We start from the raw sequence: 15,893 nt of genomic DNA, 5'->3' as shown, positions 1-15,893 counted from the left end.
CGGGCACAGAGGCCTGTGCCCTAAGCACTGTCTGTGGCCCCAAAACAAAACCAGAAAAGGGAACAAGCTCTTCTCTCCCCCGCATTTCTCCTCACTCTCCACTGGCAGCTTCCACTACAGGTGCAGGGGGAAGTCCTCCCCCTGCCCTGACTGGACGGGAGGGAAGAGAAGGGGTGTCATCTCGAGGCTACCCCCAAGGCACACTGCAGCCACTGCAGAAAATAGTGCTCTGGGCGGCTAATACAGAATGACTTAATTACAGGACTTTTTTTTTTATTAATGCAGGCGCGCACGCGCGCGCGCACACACACACACACACACACACAAGCCTGTTGGCAGCATTCTGGTTTAATGAGCCCTTTGGGTTTTCCCGTAGGTATCGGAGAAGACCGGAAGCCTGGATTCGCCCCAGTTCTGGCATCGGGGAACATCCGTCCTCACCACAGCCAAGCAGAGTCTGTGGGGTGGAGAGGACACGCTTTTTTCCCCTTCACCTTTTTCCTTAATGATGTGGCAGTTAATCACCAGCTGTTGGGCGAAGACCAAGTGCTCCAGATGACTTAATCCGCAAGAAAAGACAGGCATGCGGGCGGCTGCCCAGGGCGAGCCTCGCCAGGCGGCAGGTAAGAAGCGGCCGCGTGCAAGTGTGAGCAGGCAGCGGCACCCACAGCCGCCCGGCCCTGCCCCCACACACACACACCCCGTGCCCGCTTCCCGGGACGGCAACATCCCCCAGAGCTGACCTCCGGGCAGGCAGCCCCTGGCGAGGCATCCGAGATAAGAATCGCAAGCATTTTTCTCTGCAGATGGTGCTCCAGGAAAGAACCCTGGGCGGGCCCCGACCCCGCAGCCCACGCACTGCCGCTAGGCCGGCCCCACGCAGCGCGGACCCTCAACCCCAGCGCACCTAAGTCAGGGAGACGCCCTGGGGTGGCGGCAGCCCGCACCCCTCCCCAGGCCCGCACAGAACCACCGCCTCATTTCACTGAGTGTTGCCGCCCGTGGCCTGCGTCCCCGGCACTACTTGGGGGTTCAACCCAAGTCACGCGGTCTCTCGTGGACACCCCAAAAGTGCCCCAGTTAGGCCTTCCGCTGGGTTTTACTGCCCGCCTCCTCCAGTTTCTACAGGGCAAAGCAGCAGCCAGTTGTAGGGGCTGGAGCAATGGCACAGCAGGGAGGGCGTTTGCCTTGCAGGCGGCCGACCTGGGTTCCATTTCTAGCATCCCATAGGGTCCCCTGAGCACCGCCAGGGGTAATTCCTGAGTGCAAAGCCAGGAGGAACCCCTGTGCATTGCCAAGTGTGACTCAAAAAGAAAAAAAAAAAAGCCAGTAATATAGCAGGGTTTGGGGAAGCGGGGGTACGCATAGCAAGGACAAGGTGTTCTGGGGTGCTTTTAAAACCGCAGAGTCAAGGGGCCAGAGTGACAGTGCAGTGGGGAGGGCATTTGCCTTGCACACAGCCCACCTGGGTTCAATCCACGAGATCCCACTGGGTCTCCAGAGCACACCAGGAATAACTGCTGAGGCAGGAGTAACCCCTGAGCATCACCAGGTGTGACCCAAAAGACCACGAAACACCTGAACTGAAGGGCTGAAGATATGGTACAGCGGGTAGCGTGCTTGCTTGGCCTGGGGCCAACCCAACTTTGATCCCCAGCATCCCAGACAGCCCCCCAACCACCAAATATGGTGCCTCGAGCACCACCAGGAGTAATTCCTGAGTTGCAGAGTCAGGAGGAACCCCTGAGTGTGACCGGGCGTGACCCCCGAAAGCAAGATATAAAACAGCTGCCTTGAAAGTGGCTTTAACTTTGCTGGCGCAGCCAGGATCTAACCCAGCTCTCATGCACCCAAGGCGGGCACTTCGCATCAAGCCAGTGGCCCCTTTTCTTGTCTTGTTTCTGAGGGCACACACCTGGAGATGCTCAGGGGCCACTCCTGGCTCTGTGCCCAGGGGCCATGTCTGGTAGTTCTCAGGGGACAGTACTCGGTGCTGGGACTTGAACCAGGGCCAGGTGTCTTAACCTTTGAACCGTGCCTGCATGTGTCTACCTTTCGTGTACCATTTGAGACCCCAGCGCGAGGCTGCACCTTGCACAACACTGCATACCTCAGCCCGCTGGCTCCAGGGCTGAGGAAGACAGACCGAGTCCTGTGTGTATGATCTCTTTTTTTACGGAAATAGCTGAGGGGCACGACTGAATAGGAGCTTGGTGTGCACACGGGGGGCCCGGGTTCCGTCTCTGGTACCCCATATGGTCCGCATGCAAGCCCATCAGGAGTGACCCCTGAATGCAGAGCCAGGAGTCAGCCCTGAGCAATGCAGAGGGTGGCGCAAAAACCAAAACCGAAAGAAATGTCAGGCTGGAAGCTGGCACAGGGGGTAAGGCACCGGCGTAGCATGCAGCCAATCACCAGATATAGCCCAAACCCCACCCTCTGCAAAAAAAAAAAAAAAAGAAGAAATGGTAAACATCTGAGTAAAGTACCTTTGACCAGGAGAAATGCGCAGGAAACATTTATTTAAAGGCCATGTAGGAAAAAAATTTAAATAAACTAAAATGACCCCCATGTGGGGGGCAAAGGGGGGACTGGAGCAACAGGACAGCAGGTAGGGTGCCTGCCTTGCATAGGACCGACCCGGTTCAGTCTGGGACACCCTAGAGGGTCCCCCAAGCCCTGCCAGGAGTGATGCCTGATGGCACAGCCAGAGGGTCAGCCCTGAGCACCACCAGGTGTGGCCACAAAACAAAAACAATAGAAACTAAATAAAAGTCACGTGATGGGGCTGGAGTCCGCGGCAAAGAGCGGTTGTTGCAGGCACAGGCACTAATAAATTGCATAAAGGAAGAGGCACAGGCTAAGCTCTTCAACACTATATATAGATGAGGCAAGCACCCGCTACAAACCCAGTTGTACGGGGCCTTACGAAGCTTCCATCCATAATGGCACCACTACCCCCATACAAGTTCAATGCACCCCCAAACAAGCCCCCCCAAGTCTTTAGTTTGAAATCTCTGAAAACGCTGCCTCCTGCTCTGCCGGGCGCCGCAAGGCTCCACCAGCTTCCCAAACTCATTACCAGCTGGCGGCTGTGGAAGTCCTGCTATTCCTTCCTGCTGCTGGGCCCAACAAACCAGTAAGTCACCTTCAGACGCTTCCGGCCGGCCCAGAAGTTTTCTATTTTAAAGAGAACTTTGTCCCCGGGAATGGCAAAAGAAAAAGAAAAAATACCCAACGTGCACCGGAGAAAAAGATCAATAAATCCTGAACCTCCAACCAAAAAGAAAGGGGGTGGGAGGGGTGCATCATCAGTTTGTTATTGTTTTTAAAGCAGTGTACACACGTTCAGCTGGTATATTTCCAGAGGGACTTGGGCGGAATTCTGAAAAAGCCAGCACTACCGCACACAGACACGCGCGCGCCCAGAGACGCGCAGGAGGCAGCGCGCGGCTCGGGTGCGCTCCGGTCCCCGGCCCCCGGGCACGCTCGCGGGCGCTGCCGCGGGGACCGAAACTCAGTAAATATTGATGGGCGATGGGAAACGGAGAAGCCGCGCAGCTGCGAGCCTGGGTTTCGCTCCAGATAAAGGGGCGCGGGCCCAAAGGCGCGGGTCCCGCCCGCCCCAGCCTCCCAGCCTGGCACCGCGCGAGCAGCCTCACCCAGCTCCGGGCAGCGGGCTGCGTGCGGGTCGGCCCCGGGCGAGACCCTCGGGCACGCCTGCGGGGGGGAGGGGACCCGGAACCGAGGGCACCGAGACTGTCGCCAGCCGGGAGCGAGCCGGGCCAGGGGGTGGCGCCCGGGCGCCCGCGTCCCCCGCAGGTGACCCGGCCGGCCGCGCGTCGGGGCCGTCCCGCCCGGCGCCAGGTCCCCGGCGGCCCCCGAGTCGCCCCCGCGGGGGGCGCGCCCTACCTTGGTGATGACCAGCGGCTCGCCGTGCTCGCGGCCGCCCTTGAGGGTGAAGCCCCACGGGGCGCCGCCGCTCAGCCGCACCTCCAGCAGCCGCTCGGACCGCGCGCGGGGCTCGGCACCGGCCATGCCGCGGGCGGGACGGCCGAGGGCGCGGGGCAGAGCGGCCGGGCCGCGCGCCGGCGGCAAACTCCGGCTGCAAACTTGGGGAGAAAGTGCCGGCCGGGCAGGCGGCGGGCGGGAGGCGGGCGCGCGGGAGGCGGGCGGGCGGCTCCGAGGGGCGGGCCCAGGGGGGCGTGGGCGCCAGGCCGGCCCGGCACGGGGCGGGGGCGGGGCCGCGAGCACAGGGGCCGGGGAGGGACGGCACTTTGGGTCGCGGGGCGGGGCGAGTTTGTGGAGGGGGCAGGGAGTGCGCTTCGATTGGACCGGAGACCTAGGGAGCGGGAGGGCGCGAGGAGAGGGGCGGAGCCTGAGAGTAGAAAGGGGCGGGGCATGCGCTCAGTTCGGGCCGGGGGCGGGGCGTGCTCTCGCAGAGGCTGGAGGAGGTAGGGGGCGTTCTTGCTCTTCAAGGTGGGCGTGGCGTGCCTCAGATAAGGGCGGGGCGTAAGTCCCAAGAGGGAAGCTCCGTGCGTTCTGATAGGACCGGGGACTAAGAGGGCGGGGCTCTCGACAAGACGGAGTACGGGCCGTGAGATCCGAGATGGGCGGGATGAGTGCTCTGAAAGGACCGGGACAGAAGGGGGAGGGGCTCGCGCTCTGAGATGGGCGGGGCGTGAGCTCTAAAAGGACAGGAGAAGAAGAAGGGGGCGTGGCTACAGCGCAGAGGGGGGCGTGGCGTGCGCTCTGAGAGGCCCGCGGACGGAGATGGCGGGGCTCGCGCTCAGAGCGGGGCGGGGCGTGCACTCTGGTAAGACCCGGAAAGAAGGGGGCGGGGCTCGAGCTCAGAGGGGGCGGAGCGTCCGCTCTGATAGAATCGAGTAGGAGGGGCGGGGCTCGAGTTCGGAGAGGGCAGGGCGTAAGCTCTGAATGGACCGGGAAAGATGGGGGCGTGGCGCGCGCTCAGAGCGGGTGGTCGGGTGCAGGGTGCTGGGCAATCACCCAGGTTCCGGCGCCTTTGGGGGCCGCACTGGGCCGGAAGGGTCTGGACCCCGGGCTGTGCAGCGGTTGGCGCTCCGGCTGGGGGCGTGGTTGTGGGCGGTGCTGACTTCGGGCCCCGCCCACTGCGCGAGTGGCCGGTGGCCCGGGCTAACGCGCTGCAGGTGAGCCAGCGGAAGGGGCCGGGCGTGGCCGCCGCCGGGCCCGGTGTCCTCCATCTTGCTATGTGCCTGGCCGTTGTCCACCCGGACAGAATGTCTTGGGCAGCCGCGCAGGTGACAGAGGCAGTGCGGCGTGGGCCGGCCCCGGTGCTGCCCTTCTTGGTGTCCACACCCCCTGGGACTACAACGTCCGGCCTGCACCTTCCCGAGCCCCCTGGTGCAGAAGCAGCTAAGCACGGGAGTGGCCTGGAGGCCTCCCAGACCGCGCGGTGTGCTCCCGGGGGCTGCACACCCCACAAGAGGCGGGGGTGCGAGTGGAGGGAGTTCTGCAGGCTGCAGACCCCCTTACCACCCAGTCCTGCCAAACTTTTTTCCTCTCCCCAAAGCACTCGGCAATTCCTGGGTGCTGACCCGGGTTTGCACGCTTTACTACACGCATGCCTTGGTCGACTGTTGAGAGTTCGTGGCCGGCTGCTGGTTAGCACCTGTTTTCCCCAAAGCGCCTCATCAGGGCCTCCCGTTTCTTCAGGTGACAGATTCAGCCCTTTTCACCCTGTGGCCCCTGGGCGGACGCGCGTTTCATCTAGGCTATCAAAGGTAAGACTGCAGAAGGATGCAATAACCACGTGCCACTCCGTAAATAACTCCAAATTGTGTCCAGAACGCCTGCACGAGGCAACTATTTCCTCTGCAGGGTGTGAGACCCAGTGGGCACCCCCGTGCAACAACCTGACTTACTCCTCTCTCAGTGCAGCCAGAGGGGGTCTGGAAGAATCCACATACTGTGCTAATCCATGGGAGGTGTATGTGAACTGGTGCTGGAGAAGGCAGCCGCAGATGACGTTGCCCAAAGCTAAGTATATTCACATGCACAGGCAAGTGGGGGTGAACTGGGTGGAGCACAGCTGCCATGGTGTGCTGTAGTTTTTGGCAACATGTTACCAGCATGACAGGCTGCAAAGGGAGTCCCCCATGTCATTTATTACAAGTAACAGCACCTGCGGTGCTTGGGGGACCATATGGGATGGGATGTTGGGAATCGAACCCGGGTTGGCAGCATGCAAGGCAAGGCCCTACCCACTGTGCTATTGCTCCACACTCACAAACTGCCCCTGGCGCCGTGTAATCCCATCAATGGCCAAGATCCAGAGACTATAAAACAAAGCTCCCGGAAGACCTCTTATTGTCTAGTTCTCCCTCTCGGATTACTCAGCAAGCTACCGAGTATCCTGCCCGCATGGGAGAGCCTGGCAAGCTCCCCATGGCGTATTCAATATGCCAAAAACAGTAACAATGATGGGTCTCATTCCCCTGACCCTGAAAGAGCCTCCAATGTGGCACTGCTGGGAAGGACGAGTAAATAGAGGCTGCTAAAATCTCAGAGCTAGGATGAATGGAGACATTACTGGCACCCGCTCGAGCAAATCGATGAACAATGGGATGACAGAGATACAGTGAACAGCACCTGCACATAAAAAAAATTTTAAATCCCTGAACGTAAAAAGTAGGCAGTAGAATAAAACAAAAGAAAATGCACCACTTCAGCGGTGGGTGGGTTGGAGTGATGGGGAATGAACAGTCTTGGGGAAACTGGTACCGGATTGCATGATGCATGAAACCCCATCAGTATTGTAAGCCATAGTGCCTAAAATTTTTTAAAGACTTAAAAAGATACTGCATTATCTAAATGTACCTAGAAGTTTCCAGAACTCTTTGCTCCCAAACAGTACCCCATCCCCACTATCATAGTGGCATTGATTCAAAACTCCCCTCTTGCCTGGAGCTAAAGCTCAGACCACGGATGCGCTTAAAGCAGAGAAAGTTTTATTGCAGGCAGAAGTCCTCTGTCCTTTGTGAAGTCAGGCCGGTGTGCGTCTTGGGCAGGTATCGCTGCTCATTCCTTCAGCCTGGTGCCACTGTGTTCTTGTCCTTCAACTGAGCATCATTTTGCTGGAAAATTGGGTTTTTTTGTTTATTTTTTGGGCTTTTTGTTTTTGACTGTGGGGCCACACCCAGTAGTGCTCAAGGCTGACTCATGGCTCTGCGCTCAGGCATCATTCCTGGCGGGGTCCGGGGAACACTATGGGGTGCCGGGGATCAAACCTGGCTTGGCCACATCCAAGGCAGATTCCATCTCCACTGTGCTATGACCTCAGCCCTGGGAAATCGCTTTTGAGTCTTCTAAGGGCGCCTTCCTCCCAGTTTCCCATCACTTGATGCTGGCGAGGCCACTCTCTGTTCTTGCCGTTAAGCCTGAACAGGGACTGTGAGAAATGAGCCTCCGTAGCCCTTACAATTTTTTCCATGAACTGTTTTGGGGTGGGGGCTGGGGGCCCACACTTGGCGATGCTCAAGGGTTACTCCTGGCCCTGTACTCAGGAACGAGTCCTGCTGGCACTGAGGGGACCTGTGGGATGCTCGAGATCCAGCCCGGGCTGGCTGCATGCAAGGCAAACGCTTTCCCCACTGTCCTGTCACTCGGGCCCCTCACTGACATTTTGGGAATTCATTTGTCCCCACATTACTTCGTGTGCCACCATCACTCTGAGGTGTATGTCTTGAGTCCCTGCTGTCACTGCAAGACCATGCCGGGTATCGTGCAGAAACACCAGTGATTCATGGCTGGAAGGGGCGACTCAGAATGGGGACTGACTCTTAAGAACTCACGACCCGGGGCTGGAGCGATAGCACAGCGGGTAGGGCGTTTGCCTTGCATGCGGCTGACCCGGGTTCGAATCCCAGCATCCCATATGGTCCCCTGAGCACCGCCAGGGGTAATTCCTGAGTGCATGAGCCAGGAATGACCCCCCTGTGCATTGCCGGGTGTGACCCAAAAAGCAAAAAAAAAAAAAAAGAAAGAAAAGAATTCACGACCCAGGCAGCCAGAGCACCAGGACAGCAGGGAGGGCGTTTGTCTTGCACGCGGCCAGCCCAGGTTTGATCCCCAGCATCCCATAGGGTTCAGTGAAGACCGCCAAGAGTGATCCCTGAGCACAGAGCCAAGAATAAGCCCTGAGCACAGCCCCAAAACAAGCCCCCAAAACTCCCAGCTGAGACCGAGAGCCTCTGCAGTGGATCTGATTGTCGGCGCCCACTTTTGTCCTTGCAGAAAGCAGGGCACCCGTGTTCCACACCACTTCTCTCGCCTCCGCTGCCTGTGCTGAGGACACGGGAGCCGCGGTCCAGGCCTGTCCCTCGACAACCGCCGGCTGGAACTCGAGGAGGCCCTGCCCTCGCGACACCGATGCTGAGTGTCCTTGCGCCGAGGAAGGTGACCGCCCAGTGTCAGATGTTTAATCCAGAACTAATCCTCTTTCAGAAATGCGGCTCACCCAGTTACAGTTTCCGGCTGCTGTTGTACAAAGAGAAGAGGTCAGCCGAGTGACAAACGTCGCAGAGCTCACAGTCCTCCTCCTGCAGATGACAGCAGGCCCTGCAGAACACCTTTCATCTGCCTCCTTCCTGTCCTTTACGGAGGCCTGTGGGACCCCAGCCCGCTGCTCGGGGCTTCCTCCTGGCCCTGTGCTCACGGATCACTCCCAGCCAGGCCCACGGGACCGTCTGCAGTGACAGACACTGAACCTAGGAGGGTGCCCACAAGACAAGGGGGACATGGGGGCCGGAACGATAGCACAGCGGGTAGGGCATTTGCCTTGCACGTGGCCAACCCGGGTTCGATCCCCGGCATCCCATATGGTCCCCCAAGCACCGCCAGGAGTAATTCCTGAGTGCAAAGCCAGGCGTAACCCCTGAGCATCGCTGGGTGTGACCAAAAAAAAAGAAAAAAAAAAAGACAAGGGGGACCCTTGTTCTCTCTCCAGCTCTTATCTCCTTCCTGCCTGCCCTCCACCCTCCAGTTGGCCTCCTGGTCTCCTGCTATAGCCCTCCCTGCCCCTGCCCCCTCACCTTATTTATGCAATTTCCAGCTGTGGCCCCGTTGGAATACCCAGGGAGGAATAGTCTGGAATATCCTGGAGGGGGTGATGCAGCAGGAAGCCCCACACTTGGGAGACAGTGTTCTGAATAGCCCTGATGTCCGTCCTTCTGGTACTGGGCTCCCCTCCCCCACACCGTCCGTCGTGCCTGGGCCCTGCGGAGCAGGCACGCGTCCCGAGCGCCCTGTCTGCTGTCCCCCCAGCCCGCTGTGGCTCCTGTGGCTTTCCTGTGCCCGCCCATGCATGGCCCTCGGAAGAGCTGTGGTCTGCGGTCTGCGGTGCATTTCCCCTGTGAGTGTGTGTGTGTCTGTGTGTGTCTGTGTGTATGTATGTGTTGGGGCGGGGTGAAAGGGCCAGAGTGACAGTGCAGCTCAGGGCACTTGCCTTGCCCGCAACTGACCTGGGCTCGATCCCCAGCGCCTCATCTGGTATGTCCCTCGAGCCCACCAGGTGATTCCTGAGCTCAGAGCCACAAGTAAGACTGAGCACTGCCACACGTGACCCCAAAAGGAAACCCAAAAAGACACCACACCCGAGAAGGGCGCTGGGCATGGTGGGTGGCCCGGCTTGCTCTCGACAGGGCAGTGCCCAGCCGCGCTGCCAGGCTACTCCGGGCCTGGTGCTCGGGAGACCCTGTGCGGTGCCAGGGCTGGAAGGCGGCCTCCAGCATGCAGGCGGCAGCTGCAGCCTGCGGGGCTCTCCCCACCCCCATGGCCCTTGAGGGTGCGCATATTCGCTCTGGGGGCCACATGGGCAGTGCTCAGAGGGTTACTCCTGCCTCTGCGCATGTGGTCACCCCACCCCGCCTTGCCCAGGAGCCGGGACATGGGCCCCAGCACGCGGCACCCAACCCCCCTCCACCCCAGCTGCAAGAACAGAGCCCGGCATGGCTGCCTGTGCAGCTCACACACACCCCACGGGCCTCCTGCTCCACACGCACCCGCACACCCTCACACACTCACCCTCCATGCACACCCTCACACCCTCCGCACACCCTCATACCCTCCATACACCCTCACACTCACACCCTCACACACTCACCCTCCACGCACACCCTCACACCCTCCGCACACCCTCATACCCTCCATACACCCTCACACTCACACCCTCACACACTCACCCTCCACGCACACCCTCACACCCTCCGCACACCCTCATACCCTCACACCCTCACACCCTCCACACACCCTCGCACCCTCCACACACACCCTCACACCCTCCGCACACACCCTCATACCCTCCATACACCCTCACACTCACACACTCACACCCTCACACACTCACCCTCCACGCACACCCTCACACCCTCACACCCTCACACCCTCCACACACCCTCGCACCCTCCACACACACCCTCACACCCTCCGCACACACCCTCACACCCTCCACACACCCTCACACACTCACACCCTCCACGCACCCTCACACCCTCCACACACACCCTCACACCCTCCACACACACCCTCATAACCTACACACACCCTCACACACTCACACCCTCACGCCCTCCACACACCCTCACACCCTCCGTACACACCCTCATAACCTACACACACCCTCACACACTCACACCCTCCACGCACCCTCCACACACCCTCACGCCCTCCACACACCCTCACACCCTCCACACACCCTCACACCCTCCACACACACCCTCACACCCTCCACACACACCCTCACACCCTCCACACACACCCTCATAACCTACACACACCCAAGCCCCTCATACTCTACACACACCCCTCCATACTCTAGCACACATATACACACACCCATACCGTACACACACACACACCCTCATACCCTACACACCATCATACCACCCACAGATGCCTTTATATTCTACACACACAAAACTTCATACCCTACACACACCCCTTCATACCCTGCACATACATACACACTCTTGCATACCCTACACAGACACAAACCCTCATATCACACACACACACAACTTTTCAAAATTCCTTTTTGGTTTCAGGCCACACCCGGTGCTCGGGGCTTCCTCCTGGCTCCGTGCTCAGGAACCCCTGGAGGTTGGGATAAGGAGCCCCATGGGCTGCCAGGAAGGCCCCGGCCGCGCCGCACTGTTCCTTCCTCACGTGTGGCTAGCCGTGGGCTGCCGGGCGAGAGGGAGGGCGCCCAGCCCCGCCTGCCTCCATGCGCCAGTTCCCGCGTTCCCGCCCATGGGGGCCCGGGGAGGGCTGCCCGAGAAGGCGGGGAGGAAGGGCCCGGCATGGTGCTTGCCCCCAGAGTCCAGGACCTGTGAGCTGGCACTCGGCTTCCCTTGGCTGGCCAGTGGGGTCGGGGCAGAGTACCCTGGGGTGCTAGGGGATGGAAGTCCAGACCCCCTTTCTCCTCTCTGCACGCTTGTCCTTCCCTGGCCACAAGCCTGCCTTCAGGAAGCGGATCCAGCTCTGGTGGGGCAGCCCGGGTGGGGGTGTCCCTGGGGGGGTTGCCCTGGGGGTTCCAGCTGAGGCTCTCGTGCCTGGGGTCTCTGTCCCAGCTCCCTCCCTGCGCCCCTCTAGCCTGGGCGAGCCAACCGTTTCTCTCCAGGTCGCACTTCTCCACCTTCTGGCCAGAGCAGGCCCCGAGAGCCGGGCCGGCCCAGAGCCCGGGGCCCCGTTGGCGTGTTCCTTGCCCACGTGTGGAAGGGCGACCTCAGGTGACCAAGGAGCATGTCACCGGGGAACTGCAGGGGTCCAGGCCCTGCGGTGCGTCCCTGCCCGTCTCGCTGACAGCCACAGCAGTGGACACCCAGCCCGTGACCTCCATTGGACCACTCAGGTGCCCAGCAGGACGGACACTGTGTGGCTTGCCCACTGCGGGGTCCCTGAGTTTTCCACATTCGGGACCCTCAATGTCGCCTGCAGAATCTTCTTGGTCGAGTCCATGTGTGTGCCGCCGGGGCTCGAACCCCAGACCTCACCCACAGACGGCAGGCGCTTCCCCACTGAGCAGCTGCCCCCATCCCCCGGACCCCTCCCCACCAGCAAAATCTTTCTTGCAGGCTTTTGGGCCCCTTGGCGGCTCTGCAGAGCCTGCAGGGCGCCGCGTCCCGACACTGGTACCTGACACTTTCCCACTGTGCCCGAGAGTGAGTGCGGGCCCGCGGCCGCCTGGGTCTGGTCCCTGCATGGTACCTCACACTTGTCCCTGAGCCCCCTCGGGAGTGATGCCTGAGCACAGAGCCGGGGTCAACTCTGAGCACCGCCGGGCGTGGCCCCCAAATCCAAAACAGAAGTTACTGCAGGAGCTGGAGAGATGGTGAGCTCCGAGCGCCCCCCAGGTCCAGGAAAAGCTCTTGCTTGTGTTTTGATGCATAACTGAGTCAGTTGTGACTCATCCTCACCCCACCGCTGTCTCAGCCATCACTTATGTATTTGACAGCAGCAGGGGGAGGGGAGGGGGAGCCCGGAGCACTGAGGCACACGCTGCTTGTGAAGACGCAGGGGTTCAATCCCAACTAACCTCATGGTCCCCAGCACGCCACCTAGAGCTGGCCCCTGACACCGCTGGGTCACCCCAAAACCCCACTAAAAATAATGCTGGGCTGTGGTGGGGGAGAAAATGTGCCTTAGTGGCAGCAGAAGGCAGCAAGATGGCTCGGCAGCACCCCTGCTCGGTGCCCAGGACACTCCCTGACACTGTCTCCCAAGCCGGGCTCCAGCATAGCACAGCAAAGATACGGAAGGGGTGAGGGAGGAAGAAGAGGGGCCAGGGCAGGCTGCAGGGGGAGGCAGGGCAGGCTGGGGAGGGGAGTGGGAGTGGACAAGCTGCATGGTGGGGGAGAGAGAGAGAGTGGGCAGGCTGCAGAGAGAGCGGGGCTGGGGCAGACTGCTGCATGGGGTGGGGGCGGGGCAGGCTAGAGAGAGAGAGAGGTGGGGACTGTAGACCTAGGCTAGGCTGCAGAGACAGGGAGAGGGGGAGGGGGAGAGGGGGCGGGGCAGGGAGCAGGAAAGGGGGAGCTGGAGGGGGGGAGGGGGTTGCAGAGAGCCCAGCGGCTATTCATAGCCCTGAGGCGCTTTGCGGCCCATCCTCACACAGGCCTCAGGGAAGGGTGGGCCGGAGGCCCCTTCCAGTCAGTGCGGGCCAGTGGAGGACACAGCTGGGCATCCCTCTAGCTCAGCGCCCACTCACTTGCGTGTGGCGCCTTATCATCTTCCTTTCCCGGCCTTCCCTTTCCGGCCAGCATCCTGCCTGCATCGGCGCCTCGTCCCCCGCAGTCCCCCCTCGGGGCCTTCAGCATCCCTGCAGGGCGCCATCACGTGCACCTCAGCATCCACACAAACGCATGCAGTACGCACGCACACAACCACGCACACACGCAGGCTCAGCTGCAGGGGACCGAGGGCCGCGTCTCACCTGTACTCTTGCCACCTGAAAAGCAATCTCATTATTAATCTTTTTTAAATAAAATAATGGGTTGGATTTGGGGCCATACTCTCTCTCTTGCTCTCCCCCCCTTCTCTTGTCTCTGTCTCTGTCTCTGTCTCTGTCTCTGTCTCTGTCTCTGTCTCTCTCTCCTCTCTCTTTCCTGCTCAGGTGCTCAGAGGAAGCAGATGATGTAGTGCACTGAGCTCAGGGCCTCATGTGTGCAAGGTTTGTGCTCCAGCCCTTTGGCCTCTCACCTCCGCCCTCCTGCCTGCATCTATTCTTTTAGGCCTAGGCCCTATAATGCTCAGGACTTCCCTGTTATTCAGGGTCTATAGGTGGTGCCAGAATTCGAACCCGGGTCAGCTGCATAGCAGGCCAGCACCTCCCTCCTGTCCTGTCTCTCCGGGCCACTCCTGCATCTGTTTGATTTTTGTATATTTGTTATTTGGCCATAGGGGTTACGCCACTCTCCCTGCTCACAGAGCCTTGCTCAGCACTTGCTCCTAGCTCTGTGCTCAAGGCTCAGTCCGGGGGGGGGGGGGGGAGGGGGGGCATTCCTGGGACCTATGCACTGCTAGGAATCAAACCCTGCCTAGCCACCCACAGCAAAGCAAGCGCCTCCCCCTCCCCCCCAGTCTCTGGCCCCTTTGTGAATAAAGCTTTATGGGGACAAAGCCCTGTAGCCTTCTGTTTCTATACACACAGACTTCCTGTGGCTGGGGACGCCTGCAGTGAATTCTGGCACTGGGGTGGGGGGAGGGGCGCACAGCTTCCTCCCCAGGTGTTTGTCACCTGGGTGTCCCTCATCCTCCCCCACCCCAGCACCTGGCATCTGCGGCAGAGCCACGCTCTTCCTGCCAGAGTCCGCGGGCCCACAGCCATACATGGCGCCTCGTTCTCTTGGGCCTGGATTGTCGCCAGGTCCTGGACGTGCGTCTCAGCATCTGTTCAGACGACACGTAGCCCTCCGCACTCACCTCCAGAAAAGGCCTCTCTGCTTCCCGAAAGGACAGGCCAGCGGAGCAGCTCGGTGCTTCCAGTGATTGCCCATGGACAGAGAGGGTGGCGCGCAGTAGGTCGCCTGGGATGAAGTCCACAGCTCTGAGCCCGAGCGTGGCATCGGTACGGGACTGGGGGGAGTCGGGTTCTTGGTTGGTCGTGGGGTGGGTTTTCGGGGCCATGCCCACGGGCTCAGGGCTGACTCAGGGAGCACTCGAGGCGGGCCGTGTACAGGCAAGTGCCCTGACCCGCTGTTCCATGTCCCTGGCCCTTGCTGGTGCGCTGAGTTACCGTGGGGTGTCCTGGCCCGTGGGTGACTGCGGCAGAATGCAAGAGGGAGCGGCGGCATGGCAGAAGCCACCCGCTTCCTGGCGATGATGGGCCAGGGCTGCTCACTCACTCACTAGGGATTGGCGGGCCGGGCTTTTGGCTCCCATAGTTGGTGTGGGGCCAGCAGCGGTGATGTCCAGGACCGTGCGCTGTTGGGGACAGACCCCAGGCCCCTGCTCCACGGGCTTGTGCTTGCTCGTTGGTTCTAGAGTCACACGCAGCTCTGCTCAGGGCGACGCCTGGCAGTGCCCAGGGTGCAGCCTGGCGCTCCCCCACCCAGGCCCACCCCTGAAGGGAAGCTCAAGGAGGGCACCGGCCCGCGTGCCCAGCATTGCCACGTGCCACCACACTGACTCCCCGGACTCCGCACATGTGACCCCGCAACCGCAGGACAAGAAAGAGACGAGCAACATGTGTTCTCCGGTCGGCTTGGCGGAGGAGGCACCTTACAACAGTAATGAAGCTGGCGGGGCAGGCCGTGCGTCCACTGGTACACAGCACCCAGCCGGTCCCTCCCACCCCGGCACGTGACAATAAACGCTTTCGCAGGCCACAGCGAGAGCGCAGCGGGGAGGGCGCCTGCCTTGCACGGAGCCGACCCAGGTTCCATCCCCAGCACCCCAGAGGGTCCCCAAGCTGTCAGGACTCAGAGCCAGGAGGAAGCCCTGAGCACTGCCAGCTGTGACCTCTTAAGAGCAAAAACAAATAAACACAAAACAACCTTTGCTTAGGAAACCCTCCCCTGGGGAAGGCGCTCTTACTTTCACTGTGGAACTTGCCACTTTTCCCCCACCTCCAGGATGTCTGTTGATCTCCACTGATCAAGGTAAAAACCGTGTGTGGAAGAAAGCAGAATTTTCACTTATAATGAAATATGGGAGAAGCGATAAGGGGTCATGGAGCCGTGGTGAACTGTTGGCAAGGCCTGGTACCCCCAGAACCTGGAGAAGGATCCCAGCACCCCAGCTGAAAAAAAAAAAAAAGCAAAAGAAAAGACGCAGCCTGCTCTGGCTTCCTCCCGGCTCTGCACTCGGGACCACTCCGGGTGGGGGCCGGGGGTGATGGATTCCGGTTTGACGCCCTCCCC

This window comes from Sorex araneus, chromosome X (assembly GCF_027595985.1).
Source record: "Sorex araneus isolate mSorAra2 chromosome X, mSorAra2.pri, whole genome shotgun sequence".
NCBI lineage: Eukaryota > Metazoa > Chordata > Mammalia > Eulipotyphla > Soricidae > Sorex > Sorex araneus.
This window is presented reverse-complemented; position numbering follows the sequence as displayed.